Source organism: Silene latifolia, chromosome 6 (genome assembly GCF_048544455.1).
Source record: "Silene latifolia isolate original U9 population chromosome 6, ASM4854445v1, whole genome shotgun sequence".
NCBI classification, from domain to species: domain Eukaryota; kingdom Viridiplantae; phylum Streptophyta; class Magnoliopsida; order Caryophyllales; family Caryophyllaceae; genus Silene; species Silene latifolia.
In genome coordinates this window covers 44,066,071-44,083,595 of record NC_133531.1, presented here as the reverse complement: position 1 = coordinate 44,083,595, position 17,525 = coordinate 44,066,071, and positions in this window count along the sequence as shown.

The window sequence follows — 17,525 nt, the reverse complement described above, 5'->3', positions numbered from 1 at the left end:
TTGGCGTATGTCCAAAATTCATCATCTGCCGACATTTGCCCAAAATTTATCATCTGCTGGCACTTGTCCGAAATTCATCTGTTGAGACTTGCCCAAAACTTATCATCTTTGGCAGTGCCCAAATGGGACGGGACTTTCCAAGGAGGTTGCCGCCGCTTTCATCATTTGCTTTCAGATACGGAATTCTTCCATTTCATACTCTTGTATTGAATTGAATTTCCGAGTGGATGTCATCCATTTCATCTTGATAATGGTCTGAAGCCAACGGCTTGAGCCCCGATTTGAATGGCTCTAAAGTCGAAGACTTTAGAGCCCCGATTGAAGCATATCCTGCTACATTTGAAACACAAAAACGCACTAGCAATAATCATCACATAAGCACATTTGGATCATCGATCCTAAAATTAGATCATTTGAAAGATTGGGTCATCGACCCGAAAATTGAACACGTTGAAAGTCTTGAATAAATGGGCCATCGACCCGAATTTTGAATTTTGAATTTTTGAATTTCGAAGGATTGGATCATCGACCCACAAGGATTCCACTACTTGGATCATCTATCCACAATTCGCAAAAAGTTTTTGGAATTTTGAAATTTTGAAATTTTTTGAAATCGAACCTTGATGGGTGAGCATGAAATACGACTCAGACACTCTGTATGACTCGTAAACCACGTGGGCGTAGCCCGCTACCGTAAAACAAAAAAGGAAAATAAAACCGTAAGTGTGCACGAGTTTAAATTCAATTATTGACTTGTTGGAGGTAGAAATGTAAATTGGCCATTCTGGCGCCAAAAGATGGCAAACGGGAATCACAAGGCCATCGGACTTGAGACAGGGATATCGTATGGCATGGGCGTGCTCCCAAGGGCACATGGGAATCAAGATCACTTGACATTGACAAGGTGGATTAAACTCACGGAGCAACAACGTTGGCTTCGCCCAGACACTAAACACGGACTCATTTTATGAGAACACTTAGACATCACACATCACTCTTGTTGGGAACATTCTGTCACTCTTCTCCTCGCCTCCTTTCTTTTCAGCGAGTTTTCATTCATTTCTTGCCACCGCCTTCTTTCTTTTCAGCGGGCTTTTACTATTTTTCTTCCACGCCTTCTTTCTTTTCAGCGGGTTTTTCATATTTTCTGTTCCCAACAAAAACCCACATCTATTTGACTGAGCATCTTTGCCTACACCGTTAGATAAAGCTCATTCCGAGACTTGACATTACTCATCTGAATCTATATCCTTATCCTAGCCTACATCAAATGCTAAGACTGACTCAAACAAAGGTGGCTTCATTTGGACTTGGTTAAGACCCGTAAGAAACCGACAAGATGACAACTTGGTTGATGAGTGGATTGAATCCCTTATTCTGAAGGACTGCCTACGTATTCGCGTGGAGCGAAATCAAATCCGACGTAGTTCGATCAAGGTGCATTAAATTGGCATTTTGATTGTGTGTACACACTCGAAGGTTTCACCTAAGGTATCATGTCGTATCCCATTCTAGCCTGTAAAGTACTGTTAAATCCCGTGTCTAGGGTTGGTACAAAAGGTTGTGGTTCTTTGGGATGTGGAGCTTGGTAAAAATAGGTTCGAAGGTAAACCATCATTCTGAAGGTTCGCTTTGTGGTGCTAAGGCTAAGGGCTTTGGCTTCTGAGGTGGTTGGAAATGGTGTCTCGGGTTTGATGAAACCCGAGTGCAAATGTGTTGGAAAATGATGTGGGTTCAAATTTCCATGTCTGGACCCTAAAGGCTAGGTATAACAACACAAGCGGAATGATTCTCAAAATTCCTGACTATACCCTAGTAACTGTCTCAGGAAGGACTAAGGGGTAAAGAGGTTACTACTTAAGCTTTTGGGCTTCGCCCATTGAACTTCATCTATGGGTACTGACTTGACTTCTGGCTTCTGTAACTTCGACATTCAACCAAAAGCATTCTGCAATGACTTCAACATCTTTTTTCTTTTTTTTTTTTTCTTTCATCTTTTTTTCCTTTTTCTTTTTCTTTCATTTTTCTTTCATCTTTTCATTCCTTTTCATCTTTTTTCTCTCTTTGAAAATGATCTTCTATTCATTCTCTTAGTCATAAATGGATACACCTTGAAAACTGGGCTTCGCCAACTAATTGGGTTAAGAACTAACAATTCCTTGTTAGAACGGGTTGATATCTTCTCTCTTCGAGATGGGATGATTTTGTTGGGGATGGGCTTGCTTCCGTCATTGATAGGGAAACAAGGAGCTAGTCCTGGTTCGTCATAGAATCATCTAAAAGCTTTTCTTGAGCATTGGTTCTGATGGAGGTTTTCTACCGCCAGACATGGAATAGGTAAAGGAATCAAACACGGGATCCTAGTGTACCTTACATTTTGAAACGGGACATATTTCTACCCCAGGGATTCCTTTGAGTGTGTTGTGCGTTTTATCATGTTTCGGAATGATTGAGGATTGGAAACAAGACATATTTGGAAATGAAACTGCAACTTTTTATTGGGAAGGCAAATGCTTAACAGACTCGAAGGAACGATTCCTAGGACACACCCTAGGTCATCGTGGAACAAACGACTCAACTTCAAGAAAAGAAAGTCCTAGACTCGACTCGACTAAGATAAGAAAACAGATCCCGACTCTTAATTTTCAAATCTGGTCTTGAGCTTTCCCTTGTTCAGTTGTCAACTTAGATGCTCGGCTCTTGTCCTTGATCCCTTTGATGGTCTGCCTCCATCCCGAGGTAGTCCTCTGAGGATCTACGCCAGTGATGAAGGTTGGTGAATCAAATTGTCTTTTATTAACTTCGTTAACGAGAGGAGTACATTCTAGAACAAGACTCCCGACTTGAATTTCATTCTTCGGGTTTGGCAAGAATTCAAAGCAATCCACAAATATTTTCCCGATAAACACCCCTTTCAAGTGACATGGGCGGATAAGATGGGAATAATCGACATTGTCTTCGACAGAAACAAAGTTGGCGTGATCGCCAAATGGATTGGTGATGTTATTGGGTTTAACAGTTGGGATCGGGAGTGTTCCATTCTCGATCATGTCTTGAATTTCGTGCTTCAGTCGATAGCACCTTTCAAGTATCATGGCCTTTCCCTTGATGAAAGGCACTGATGAGGCATTTGGTTTATACCATTTACCTTGTTGATCAGCGGGAGGGTCCGGAGTTGGACCAATAGGCTTCAGCTTTCCTTGGGCTATGAGCCTTTGGAGAGCGTATGTATAAGTGCATCCGATATCGGTGAATGCCCTAGGTGTTTGGCGCTGCGACTTCTTCGATTGCCCTTCTAAGAGATTGATGACTTCATCAATATGGGTCGTTGCTGGGGCCTTGCCCTTAGACGATGAGGCCCCTTGGTACCCTTTTGGCTTCTCAGCTTCAGCCATTCGGACATCGTCCTCTACCTTTATCCCGATTCTTATCAATTCTTTGAAAGAACCAAAATTCTGGTATTTCAGAGCATTACGGTAAACAGGTCGTAAATTCTTCACGAACTTATCTACCATTTCAACTTCATCAGGCTTCTTAGCTAGTTTCACGCTTTCAGCGCGCCATCTTGCGAGGAATTCAGTAAAGCCCTCTTTTTCCTTTTGTGTCATAACCTCCAAAGTTCTTATGTTGGTTTGAATCTCGACGTTGTCAGCATAGTGCTTACAGAACTCCACCGTAATATCTTCGAAAGTGGGGAAGTTCTTAAGGTCAAGATTATAGAACCACGCCTTCGGGTGTTCATCCAAAGATTGGGCAAAAATTTCAGAGAGCATGTCAGCAGGTACTCCCTTGGTGCTAAGTACCCTTTATAGGCCTTAACATGGTGGTGGATCTTCGGTGCCTTTGAACTTTGGGATGTCGTGAGTACCATGTTCGTGGGCAACTTATCCGAATCGGGGCATAGGCCCTAGCATTCTCATAGTGGATGTTCTTCCCCCGGGAGAGTTTCAAACGGTCTTCGATGAACTTGAACCGTTTCTCCGGATCGATCGAGGTGGAGGGGAATCTTCACCTGACTTAGATTCGATTGCATCCATTCGGGTCATCATGAGGTTCACGGCCTCGTAAGCTTGTTAACAGACATCTTCCATTGCTTGACGTCGGTTTTTGGCGGCCTTTCTACAAGAAAACCCCGTACTGAGTCAATATTTAAAGTAAGAGCCCCTGCACACTTAAGGACACGACCCCTACTTGACTCAAACAAAGACTCGACTTGAGATTGACTAAACAAAGGTTCGACTCACGGTTGGATCTAGACCTTGGTTCATTTTAGACTCGACAAAACGACATGACTCAAACTGTCATAAATCGGTTTAAACCGGACTCGGTGTGACTAAACCCGTGATTGGACTAACATAGCCCATAGGTTCGGATGAAACGCCCTAAATGGTCTAGCTTGGACGTTTCTGTGGACTATCCTAGACCAAAAGGTCGACCAACATGACTCAAAGCCCAAGAGGTGAGCTTGGGTGACCCAACAAGGTTGTGTTCTAGACTCTTAGAACGAAACACACCCGGCCTAACACGGCCATGACCCGGACACGACTTGACGCATTTCATGCTTGGTTGAGGTTCGAGAGGCACTTTGGATTGATTTTGAAAAAACGAAAGATTGATTCGAAAATGAGATTTGAAATGGGCAGCATGCCGGCTATAAAAGCTCATTTTGGGCCGAAAATTCTAGTCCTATTTGGGCAGCATTCCGCGTTTTTAAAACCATGCTATTTTGAAAGTAAGTTGTTCAAAAGTTCGGTTTTGAAAAGGACATGGGAAATTTCGAAAAGACTCGGGAAAACAATTTGCCCATTGTCATTCTCATGTTACAAGGATGTATGCTCTTAGACATCTCTAAGTCTCGGCAAGTCTTCTATAAGAAGGTCTATGCCCTCCATCCTTTTGCGGTCTTATAGAGCAAGGTGTCTTAAGGTAAAGTACCTAGAAGATCGTCCCCACCATCAAGAACCACGCGAGGCGAAGTGGAAGCGAGCAATGTGCAGCTTCCTAGCATAGTGGGACGTCGCCCCCCACGCATCACGAAGAAACGCTGGGACGGCCCGGGCAAGTCCTTAAGGGTTTATGCATGAATCGTAGCACTATGAGTAATGTTTTACTTTCCAACACTTTCTTTTCAAGTTTCACCTCGGAGGAAAAGACCCTAGAAACACAGTGTAACTAGTCCTCTTTTCCCCAGCAGAGTCGCCAAACTGTGGACAAGGCCCTCGGGAACTGCGTCCGCGGGATCCACACTAGGCATAATCGACTCGAGGTTCTTTCGAATCGAATTAAGACATATTAGAGTCGCCACCAAGTTTTTTGGGAACTTGGAACCGTTCAAGTCAACTTTACACCTTTCATCGAAAAGCATAAAGCCAATCGACTACGAGTGATTAAAGATAAAGACTTGTACCCTATATCACTCGATTTGAATGACTCTCGTAATCCAATGGTATTTAGACGGATCCACAAACCATAGATCTTGAGTAAGGGGTGAGGGTACGTGTTGGGAAGCCCATAAGGACACCCAACCCCGCCCGTCAATAACGGCCTCTACTAAGTCAAGTATGGATTTCAAACAAGGTCATAGCTACTACGATATATGATATGCAAACATCGTTTTAAAACCCTAACATGTGACAACAATTTCTATGTCGTTTAATGCATGAATACTAACTTTGTCAAAGTTGTTTTAGCATGTTGGTTGATTTGAAATAAAAGATGCGCAAACACGGCTTAGGAGGAATGGGGGAGCCATTGGGATCTATCCTATTACAACCCAGGCATTTCATGCCGACACAACGAGAAATAAATTACAACTCAATCTAATTACAACAACTATCATAATTACTTTGACTCAGATTACAATACAAACTAACAAAATACAACTTAAACTATTAAGTCTTAATAAACGAAACAAATGTAAACAAAAAAGCTAAAGCTAAGTTAGACTAATTAAAGATGTTAGCCGAATTATTAGTTAATAAACAAATTAGATTAGAATTAAACTAATTAAATTAAAATAAATAAGTATAAAGGCTTGAAATAAATTAGGTACAACTTATTAATTAAATTGAACCCAACTTATTAAAATTATTCACCAATCCATATTTATTAAAATAGGATTAGTAAACAATTAAAGAAACAAAAGAAGAAAAGAAACTAAAACTGGCAGACCCGTGCAGTGCACGGATCAGAAGTCAGACAGACCCGTGCAAGGCACGGTTTTTGTAGAAAAACAAAGTTAATTATGTTTTAATTACGAAATCAGTAAAATAAATTACGAAAAAATTCATTAAATTAAATTTACAGATTTTGAACCATAAAAGATAATTAAAACGACTTTTAAAAAATTAGAAATAAATAAAACAAATTAAAGGTTAATTAATTACAAATTGAATTAAATAAATACGAACTAGGTTAGGTACAATTCTAAATCGTCAACGAGTGCAAATGGAAAGGTGTTAAGCACGCACTTCCATGCTAACGAGAAAATTAGTGAAAGGGAAGATGAATTCAATTAAGTTACAGAATTGTTAATCGGTTTTTAAAGCTATGTCGATGTACCCTAATGTGTCTAATTAGGTTATTAAATTGATCTAATGTCATCTAAACGAGTTATATGTTAACAATCAGAGGTCATACTAACATGTAAATGATCCTAGGGTGGGTCGAATCACACGAAACAAAGGAGAGGTCAAAAGCGAAGAACGAAGTTAGAATTGGTTTTATTAATGCCCTACCTTGAACACGAGGATATGTAAATGAGACGGGGGTGTACGACCGACTGATGTAGCGGTTTCTTTCCCATCTCAAGTCAACGCGGGTGTTCATGGTGGTACTTTAACTCATACTCGGACTAAACTAGTTTCATAGTTAATTAAACAATCGATAAACAAAACGAAAAATGAATAAAACAAACTATAAAAGAACAAGCATAAAAAACGAAATAAAAAAAGGAGAAAGAGGAGGATTTGATGCACCCTCAACCTACATGTATCGTTGACACCGTCTTGGGTCGTAATCGATGGTAGATTTTATCTCGAGAGGCCGTCGTCGACGAAGAAACAAAGCAAACACGCGTTTTTTGACAAATCTGGACAGCAACTTTCAAACGATGATATCTCCCTCGTTTCACGACGAAAATTCGATTTAAAAGATGTTTTGAAAACTAGAAAGAGAGGAGAACAGGGATCTTAAAGCAACCCCTGCTCGTTTTGGGTTATTGGGCACGAAAAACGAGCACAAACAGAACTGGACAGACAAGAATAAACCGCGAAAACAGAGTGTATAACACTCTGTTTTTCGAGGGATTTCGTGTACTCTCAAGGGCAATTTGGCTCGTAAATCTTTGTCTAATGTGTAGATGGATGTTATGTGGTTAATTAGGAACAAGAAAATCGAGTTTTGATGGAGGTTTGATGGAGGAACGAATTGTTTTTCGAGGAGGACACACAAACAGTTCAGTTTGTATGTCGGTTTTGTTTAGGGTTTTTGGGGAGGCAATTAGGGTTTGTTTCTGAGGTTTAAAGCTTGTGGGTGATGGTAGGATGTATGGAGAACTTAGAGGAATGAATGTATGGTGAAGGGGTGGTATTTATAAGGAGTTAAAGTAGGGTAAAAGAGAGGGAGAGGCAGTCGGGCTTGCTGAACATAGCTGCTGTCCAGCAGCTTTTGGGGGGTTTTCTAGGGTTCGTTTGGGGGTTTTTCTTGGTGATTAAGGTAAGGTAATATGGGTAGGATACTAGGGTATGGGTTAGGGTTAATGGGTACGGGTTTTGGTGGTATTTGGAGCGGGTTTGGGCTCGGGATTGAGCTGCCAAAACAAAACAATTTTTCGTTTTGCGCGGGCTGTTTGGGGCCTGTTTTGGACGAGAATTTGGGCCGTGGATAGGGGGTTCGAACTGGGGTGGATGGGTAGTGGTCTAGGTTGGTTAGTGTACTCGATATTTGTGCCAACTCGTAAAGAAAACGAGCTCAAAAACCGAGCTAAAATCGAGCTCAAAAAACACATGTTCAAAACGAGTTCTTTTCGATTTTCAAATCGATTTTTCAAATCAATTAACACATTAAAATAAATGATTTTTCAAACCAAATATACTCACAAAATGATTTTTCAAATCAAATATTTATTTTATTTTCAATAAAATAAACTTAAGAAAATAAATTCAAAATAAAATAAAATAAGTTGAATTCACCTAAAAAAAAAGCCATAATTTAAATATCATTTAAATTAATAAAATGAACTCACTTAAAAAAAACACTAATTTAAATATCATTTAAATTAATAAAATACTTCATCGACGACGCCCATTCTACATCGTAAAACGAGCTCCAAATAATGACAATGACAACTACAGAATACATGTGTCCTATCATCATCGGGTGTTTGTCGGGTTCTCTATAAATTCCAATATCGACGGATACGGGTATCTACAGAAGGTGATGGATGCAACCCAGCTTAGCATCAACATTGCTCGTTTCCACCCTCCCACCTATGACGGGGTAGGTGAACCAAAGCTGCTCGAGAAGTGGCACCGTGAGATTGAAGCTCTCATGGAAATGGTTAAGTGCCCCGAGGATATGATTGTGGAGCAGGTAGTGTACTACCTAAGAGGAGAAGCGGCAGTTTGGTGGCAGAATGTCAAGGATGATGCTAGAGCTTACTACCAGGCGGAAGAGGCTATTCCGTGGTCTGGGTTGAAGAGTGCTATGAGAGAAGCGATTTGTGCGGAGCATATCCGACACAAGATGAGATCCGACTTTGATTCTTTCACCATGTCCGAGGAGATGACGATCACGATTACTATCATCGGTTTTGGAGCTATCTCGTTATGTGGAAGATATGCGGCTCGGGCAAAGAGGTTTGGCTCTCCGTTTTGAGAGGGGTTTTTCTGCTAAGATCGTGAGTCGTATCTTGGGTTGGGGTTGCTACGACCTCAAAGAAGTGTATTTGAGAGCGGGTCAAGCCGAGAGAATTGTGGATCTCTCAAGGGAGATCGAGGAGAGGATCAAGCTACGAGAAAGAGGAAGGCTGATAGTGGGAACAACAATCAGCCAACCAACAAGAAAGGGAATTTCAACCATGCTAAGGCTTTTTCTAGTGGAGCCGGTTTCTCTGGAGGTTCTCGTGGCTGGGGAAAGAATGGAGGTCGGGCTGTAAGTGACAACACCAACCTTACGTGCTTCAACTGTGGTGGGATAGGCCACAAAAGGCGGGAATGCACGAGCTACAAGCCTGGCAATGGTTCAGGAGCTCGATCAGGAAATTTCTCTCAGGGGCCGACTCAGAGTTTTGCTAGCAACCGACCGGGAGGTTCATGGGGCAACAGAGGTGGACAGGGTAACCAGGGCGGTTACAACCGCGGTGGTGGTGGATCTTACCAGCGTCAGAATAACAGCGTCACCCAGGATTCGGCAGCTAAGCCAAGTACCTCCAACGCTTCAGTTCAGGGTGGAGGACAGAAAAACAGTGGAAAGCTCTTCATGATGGACAAGCTGGAGGCACAAGATGATGCTCATGTAATTCTGGGTACCTTTCTTGTTAATAATGTACCGTCCTTTGTTTTGTTTGATTGGGGCTACACATTCTTTTGTGTCTAAAAGTCATCTTTGTGTCTATGGGTTTGGGAAAGTTTGAGGTTGTAAAGGATGATGTGTTCATACCTTTGGAGAGTACGTGTCGTGTCTCGGGTTATATAAAGGTATATCTATGGTGATTGGAGGGGTAGATTTACCAGTAGACCTGTTAGATTTTCCTAAGGATGGGTTTGAGGTGATTGTCGGGATGGATTGGCTAGGTAAGTATGATGCCAGGATAGATTGTAGACAAAAGAGAGTGTCTTTAAAGGGTCCCAAGGGTGAGGGTATCCTATAGAGGGTTTGTGGTAAAGCCTAAGTGTAGGTTTATAGCAGTTATGACCTTAAAGTCATGCTTAAGGAAGAAGTGTCCCTTAATTCTTTGTCATGTGAGAGATCACCGAGTAGAGCCGCCAACAGCTTCTGAGATTTCCGTGGTGAAAGAATTCGAAGATGTCTTCCCTGAGGAAATACCGAGTTTGCCTCCCAAGAGGGATGTCGATTTCAGCGTGGAGCTTAAGCCGGGAACGGGTCCTATATCTAAAGCACCTTATCGTATGGCACCTAAAGAGTTGGCCGAGTTGAAGAAGCAGATACATGAGTTGTTAGGCAAGGGTTATATCAGGCCTAGCGTGTCACCGTGGGGAGCTCCAGTTCTTTTTGTAAAGAAGAAAGATGGGAGTATGAGACTGTGCATTGATTACAGAGAGCTCAATCGGGTCACAGTGAAGAATAAGTATCCGTTGCCGAGGATTGATGATTTGTTCGATCAGCTAAGTGGAGCTGGTGTGTTCTCTAAGATTGATCTGAGGTCGGGGTATCATCAACTGAGGATAGCGGATGAGGATATTCCTAAAACAGCATTCCGATCTCGTTATGGTCACTACGAGTACGTGGTGATGCCTTTTGGGTTGACCAATGCGCCAGCAGCTTTTATGGATTTGATGAACCGGATCTTCACACCGTTTTTGGATAGGTTTGTGGTTGTTTTCATCGACGATATCCTAGTTTATTCTAAGACTAAGGAAGAGCACGAAGAGCACTTGAGGATAGTTCTGCAGACTTTGAGAGAAAATCAGCTCTATGCCAAGTTATCCAAGTGTGAGTTCTGGTTAGAGGAAGTGGCTTTTCTGGGCCATGTAATATCCAAGAAGGGGGTATCTGTGGATCCTAGTAAGATTGAGGCCGTTACCAAGTGGGAATCGCCGAAGAATGTTGCTGAGATTCGGAGTTTCTTAGGCCTTGCCGGCTACTATAGGAGATTTGTGAAAGATTTCTCTACCATAGCGCGGCCTATGACATCCTTGATGAGGAAAGAAGTCAGATTTGTTTGGGATGAGAGTTGTGAAACGGCGTTTCAGACCTTAAAGGAACGCTTGACCACAGCTCCTATCCTAGCCTTGCCAGAGGGTTGTGAGAACTTTGAGGTCTATACCGACGCTTCAAAGAACGGTCTAGGTTGTGTCTTGATGCAGGGAGGGAGAGTGATAGCTTATGCTTCGAGGCAGCTGAAGCAATATGAGGAGAATTACCCTACTCATGATCTGGAGCTGGGTGCAGTTGTGTTCGCTCTTAAGATATGGAGGCACTACCTTTATGGCGCAACTTTTAAGGTGTTCTCTGATCATAAGAGTTTAAAGTATATCTACACTCAGAAGGAGCTTAACATGCGACGATGAGGCGGTGGATGGAGCGATTGGAGATTATGATATGGAGATCATCTATCACGAGGGTAAAGCTAATGTTGTTGCGGATGCATTGAGCAGGAAGAGCGTTCATTCGCTATGTACAGCTATGTCTTTGCTGAAGTTGAGAGATGAGATGTCTAGGTTGGGGATCTTTATGATTCGAGAGGGGAATACCATCAGGGATTTGACGATCGAGCCAGAGTTGTATGAAAACATCAAAAGCAAGCAAGAGCTTGATCCTAAGATCCAGGAGTGGAAGTTTAAGGTAGAGAGTGGAGCAGCTTCCAGGTTCTCTATACATCCAGATGGGAGTGTTCGTTTTGATGGGAGATGGTGTGTTCTGTTGATGCGAGTTAAGGAGAATGATTTTGTCGAGGCTCATTGCACTCCTTATTGATTCACCGGGTGGTGACAAGCTTTACTGAGAGACCTTAAGAAGACTTTTTGGTGGCCGAACATAAAGAGGGATGTAGCTGAGTTTGTGGCTAGATGTTTGACCGCGCCGAGGGTCAAAGGTGAACAAAGGAGACCCCGTGGTAAGATTCGGTCTTTGTGAGTGCCGAGTGGAAGTGGGAGTCGATCTCCATGGACTTCATTGTGGGGTTACCTAGGTCACAACAAGGTAACAACATGATTTGGGTGATTGTGGATCGGTTAACCAAATCAGCCCATTTCGTCCCCATGAAGGATACTTGGTCTAAGATGCGGTGGCATTGGGTTCTGAAAGCATGTGGTTCGGTTACATGGTATTCGAAAGACATCGTTTCGATCGTGATGCGAGGTTCATATCAAAGTTTTGGCAAGAAGTGCAAGAGTTGATGGGTACAACGTTGAAAATGAGTACTGACTTTTCATCCAAAACCGATGGTCGGACAGAACGGACCATCAAGACCTTAGAAGACATGTTAAGGGCATGTGTTATGGACTTTGGGGGCAGTTGGGAAGACAGACTTGATTTAATCGAGTTTTCATACAATAATAGTTATCATACAAGCATTGGGATGACACCTTTTGAAGCTTTGTATGGCCGAAAATGCCGAAGTCCAGTTTGTTGGGATGATAGTTCCGAGGCAGTGGTTTTAGGGCCACAATTGGTTCAAGATATGGTTGAGCAAATCCAGTTGATTCGCCAAAAGATGAGAGCAGCTCAAGATCGTCAGAAGAGCTACGCCGACTTACACCGCAGGGACATTGAGTTTGCCGTAGGTGACAAGGTTCTTTTGAAAGTGTCACCTATGCGAGGTGTTATGAGGTTTGGGAAAAAGGGTAAGCTAAGCCAAAAGTTTATAGGTCCTTATGAAATTTTGGACCGTGTTGGCGAGGTAGCCTACAGGTTAGCTTTACCACCCGCTTTGGATAGAGTGCACAATGTTTTTCATGTATCTCAACTTCGGAAGTATGTGAGTGATCCGTCGCATATCCTCGAGATGGAGAACATCGAACTTGATGAATCCTTGTCCTATGCCGAGATTCCTAAGGAGATTCTTGATCGCAAGGTTCGTAAGACCCGGAATGGTGAGACGGTCTTACTCAAGGTCCTTTGGTCTAATCATAATGTGGAGGAAGCCACATGGGAACCTGAGGAAGCTATGCGAGAACGTTTTCCTAACCTTTTTGATCAGGTATGTTTGGTTACGGGGACGTAACCGTTGTTTTTTTTTAGGGGGGTAGGAGATGGCCGCGATGGTGTTTTGTTGTGTTTTCTTTGTTTGGTTCGAGTCGGGAGATGAGTTTGGGGTAACTTGTTGTGATGCTTGTATAGTTCCTTGGAGTTGTCTCATGTAATTGTTATAGTCTTGTGACGTAGTGTTGTGCTTGCTTGTGTAGTAGAGTGTGAACTTCGGGACGAAGTTCTTTTTAGGGGGAAAGATTGTAACACTACGGATTCTCTTTGGAGCCTACTCGACCGAGTAGAGCCTACTCGGCCGAGTAGTGCTCTGGGTGCGTGTTATTTTGGTTCTGCCGAGGAATACTCGACCGAGTATTGGACACTCGGCCGAGTATGCACTTACTCGACCGAGTGTCCGGTTTGGCGGAGTGTTATTTCGACGGTTTGATTAGGGAATGTTTAGGGTATTTTATACAACCGCGTCAGTTTCTAATATCATTTCATAAGCGTTATCATTTCTACGTTATCCTAATCACACCCAAATCATTCCCTAATCCTCCTCTTAAGCATTTCGTAGCGTCATTGTGTGGATAATCGTCGTGGTCCTTGCGTATAAGTTCTCGTTGCACTGTTGGTAAGTTCTATCTTCATGATTATTTGTATTGTTGTGAGTTACTGTACATTTATATGAGAAGAAGATTTTGGGAATTGTTCAAAGTGTAATCGTGTTGCATGATCATTGTATAGGAGAAGACTTCGTAGAGGAGCCTTTTTTATTGTTCGTGTTGCATACTGCTGTTTATTGCTAAGGTAGGGTTTCCTACTCGGTTCTTGTGCTTTACATGACTTGTTGTTGTAATTATCGTCGTTTATTGATCATCGTAGAATGAAGGTTTTTGTGACAGTGTTGGTGTGAGGGGATTGAGATGACTGTGATGTCATGTGATTGTGATTGTGGTGGAGTCACTTGCGGGAGTGGCTTCACACCCTAGTTCGCCCTCCGTGGAACCCGCCACGGGAGGGGATGTGCACATTAAGGGACAGGGATCGTTGTCTCTCGTTGAGGAGTTGGACTAGGTGGGATCGGGTGCGGTCACCCCTGGCGGCGAGGATTACCTGTTGCGATGGGTAATCAGCGGGGCTACACACTTTGGTGTGTAGTCGGTTACTATGTGAGCTTGGGTGATTGGGAGTTGGTGATGATGGGACGATTAATGCATTTGTTTGTCTTGTTAGTTGCATAATCTGACCCGTTGTTGTTTGTGGAATCTGCGGTGATCCATTCGGGGATGGTGAGCAGGCTTGACAAGTTTTGCTAGTGAGAGCTTGGGGATTTTCTTGGGAGATTTGCCACCACGAGTCATAGCATCACCGTCTGAGTCTTAGCGAGTTTTCTTTTAATGTTAAGACTTTGAAGTTGTATTTCGTTACACAGTATTTGGTTTTGGATATTGTAAACTTTGCATTTCACATTACTTTAATAATAATGCTCAATTCAGACGCTTTGGTATATACTAACCTCGGGAAACCGAGATGGTAACGCACTTTCATGGTAGGGTGGTCCTGGTAAGGCACCTTGGTATGAGGGGGTGTTACAGATGCTGCTCCATGGGTGTGGGTGCGGGTTTGCACCCAAGGAGACCTGCTTCCGAGATGATGTCTAAGGCGTATTTCCTTTGACATAGGAAAATCCCATCGGAGTTACGGGCCACTTCGAGGCCTAGAAAATACTTCAACTCACCCAAATCTTTCAGGTGGAAGCATTTATTTAAATATGCCTTAAACTCACTCATAGCTGATAAGTCGTTTCCGGAGACAATGAGGTCGTCCACATACGCCAACACATTTAGCTGCACGGACTCACGAATATAAGTGAATAAAGAGTAATCATAATAGCTGTGATTAAAACCATACTGCTTAAGGCGTGACCAAGTTTCGCAAACCAACAACGAGGAGCTTGCTTGAGTCCGTAGAGAGATTTCTTTAGACGACATACTTGCCCAGGAGCCGATGACTTGAACCCCGATGGTAGTCGCATGTATACTTCTTCTTCCAAGTCACCATGAAGGAACGCATTATGGACATCCATCTGATGGAGATGCCATTTATTAGCCGAAGCAACAGATAAGAAGGTGCGAACCGTCGTCATCTTAGCTACAGGAGCGAAAGTCTCATCATAGTCCACTCCCTCTGTTTGGTGATTCCCGAAGACAACTAGGCGGGCTTTTAATCGCTCAATGGAGGAATCCGATTTGTACTTAATTTTATATAGCCACTTGCTCCCAAGGGCTTTCTTACCCGGGGGAAGATCTGCCATTACCCATGTATCATTAGCAACGAGAGCCTGCATCTCGGCTTGCATAACATCTCGCCATCCTCCATGTTTCACGGCCTCTTTGAAAGAACGAGCTCAGTGTGATTCAATAGAGCTGCCATGTATGAACGATATGGAGGCGAAAATTTTTGACAAGATAAATAATTAACTAAAGGATAGGAAGTACCTGAAGAAGATGATGACACGTGGACAGTCGAGGCATGAGATGGACTATTATCTTCACCGTCATCATCATAAAATTCAGTCACATAGTCTTGAAGGGACTTAGTAGGGATTCGCTTACGCTGGCCACGGCCCAATGTAGGTGGAGGGGTGTGATCCGGCGTGGTAGCTGGGCTGTTGACAGGCGGGGTAACGGACTCAGTGGCAGGTGATGGTCTGGTTGACTCAGGTGGGTCGTTGGGCGTAATTGTGTCATCAACCTCGTCTGCTGGGTCCGCATCCCATACAATACGACATGGCTCAGTCGAGGGAGGATTTTCAGGGGAGCTATTAAGGTCATGCCCAAGATTAAGAAACGGGAATTGGGTCTCATAAAACTTCACATCGCGGGACACAAAGAATTTTTTTCTGTCAAGATCAAATAAATACCACCCCTTTTGACCTGTAGGATAACCCATAAAAACACATTTCCGACTTCTACTTGTGAATTTATCGCCCTTGGATCGTTGATTGTGGGCAAAACAAAGCGACCCAAATACTCGTAATATGTCAAAATTCGGGCATTTATTAAAAAGAGCTTTGAAAGGTGTGAGCCCGTCTATTACCCGAGAGGGCGTGCGGTTTATAACGAAGGCCGCAGCCAAAGCACACTCACCCCAAAATTGAACCGGTAACCCTGCCTGAAATCGTAAGGCTCGTGCGACATTTAATATATGTTGATGTTTTCGCTCAACTCACCCATTTTGTTGAGGGGTACCCACACACGAGGATTGAAATAAAATTCCATTCTTAGCAAAGTATGGTTTTAATGTGTGAAATTCTGTACCATTGTCACTCCTTACGATTTTAATTTCAGCTGAAAATTGTCTTTTGATCATGGCAATAAAAAGTAAGAATGGATACGTCAGTTTTGGCATTCAACAAATAAATCCATACCCCCCTCGAAAAATCATCCACGAGGGTCAAAAAATATCGGGCACCGGACATAGATGGAGTATCATATGGTCCCCATAAATCACAATGAACGAGTTCGAAAGCACGAGCACTTCTATTATTACTTAAAGGAAAGCTATTACGAATGTGTTTAGCACGGTGACAAACCTCACACGGCTTTGACAATGTTTGTTTGCTAGTACGTAAGAAAGGAAGCAATTTAACAACATGCTCTGATGGATGCCCCAATCGTGCGTGCCATAAACTCAAAGAAGACTCAGCTGCAACTTTATTCAATTTCCCGTAATCAGTCCGCAAATAATATAGTCCATCTTGCCTTTCACCCATGCCAATCGTCTCCTTCGTACCCCGGTCCTGTATAATACATGAAGTGGCATTAGTAATAAATTCGCAGTTCAAGGCATCGCACAATTGTGATGCCGAAATCAAATTACAGTGAAGCTGTGGTACAAACAAAACCGAGTCAAGGCATAATTGGGGAGTCACATCGACACACCCTATTTTCGAAGCGTAGACAGTGGAGCCATCGGGTAAACCCACAACCCTTCTCGGTATATTTTTCACATTGAACAGGAAAGCAAAATTTCCCGTAACGTGATAAGAGCAACCCGTATCAAGTAACCACTTACCGGAGTGAGTATGAGTAGGAGTACCGTATACGGTTACCAGAGAAGCGGAAGCGTTTTGTGAAGACATACCGGCAGCAGTGGGTGTAGCATTCACTGTACTGGACGTCAACGAACCTGCAACGTCTCCCTTATTGCCGCCCTCATCACGGGAACGTGAGGAGTTACCTCTCCCACCCCACGGCCACGACTAGCTTTACCACCACGGGAGGCTTGATGCCCTTCAATTCATACCACCATTCAGGTATTTCATCCAATAAATCGAAGCACATACTCCGATCGTGTCCTTTGCGATTACAATTATTGCACCGCAGTTGTTGTCGTTCAGTTCGCGTCATTTGAGACGGGTCTTTAGGCGGCTGGCGAGAGTCAAACCGTGCTTTGACATTGAATGTGGAGACTTCAGCAGCCGAGTCATTGGCTCGATCAATGCCTCTGACTCGTTCTTCTTGAGAAATCACGTTGAAAGCCCGAGCAACAGAAGGCAAAAGGTACCTGAGCCAAAATTACAGAACGAAGGGAGGAATACGGACTTGGCAGAAGACCAAGTAAAAATTGATGCAACAGAAGGCAAAGGT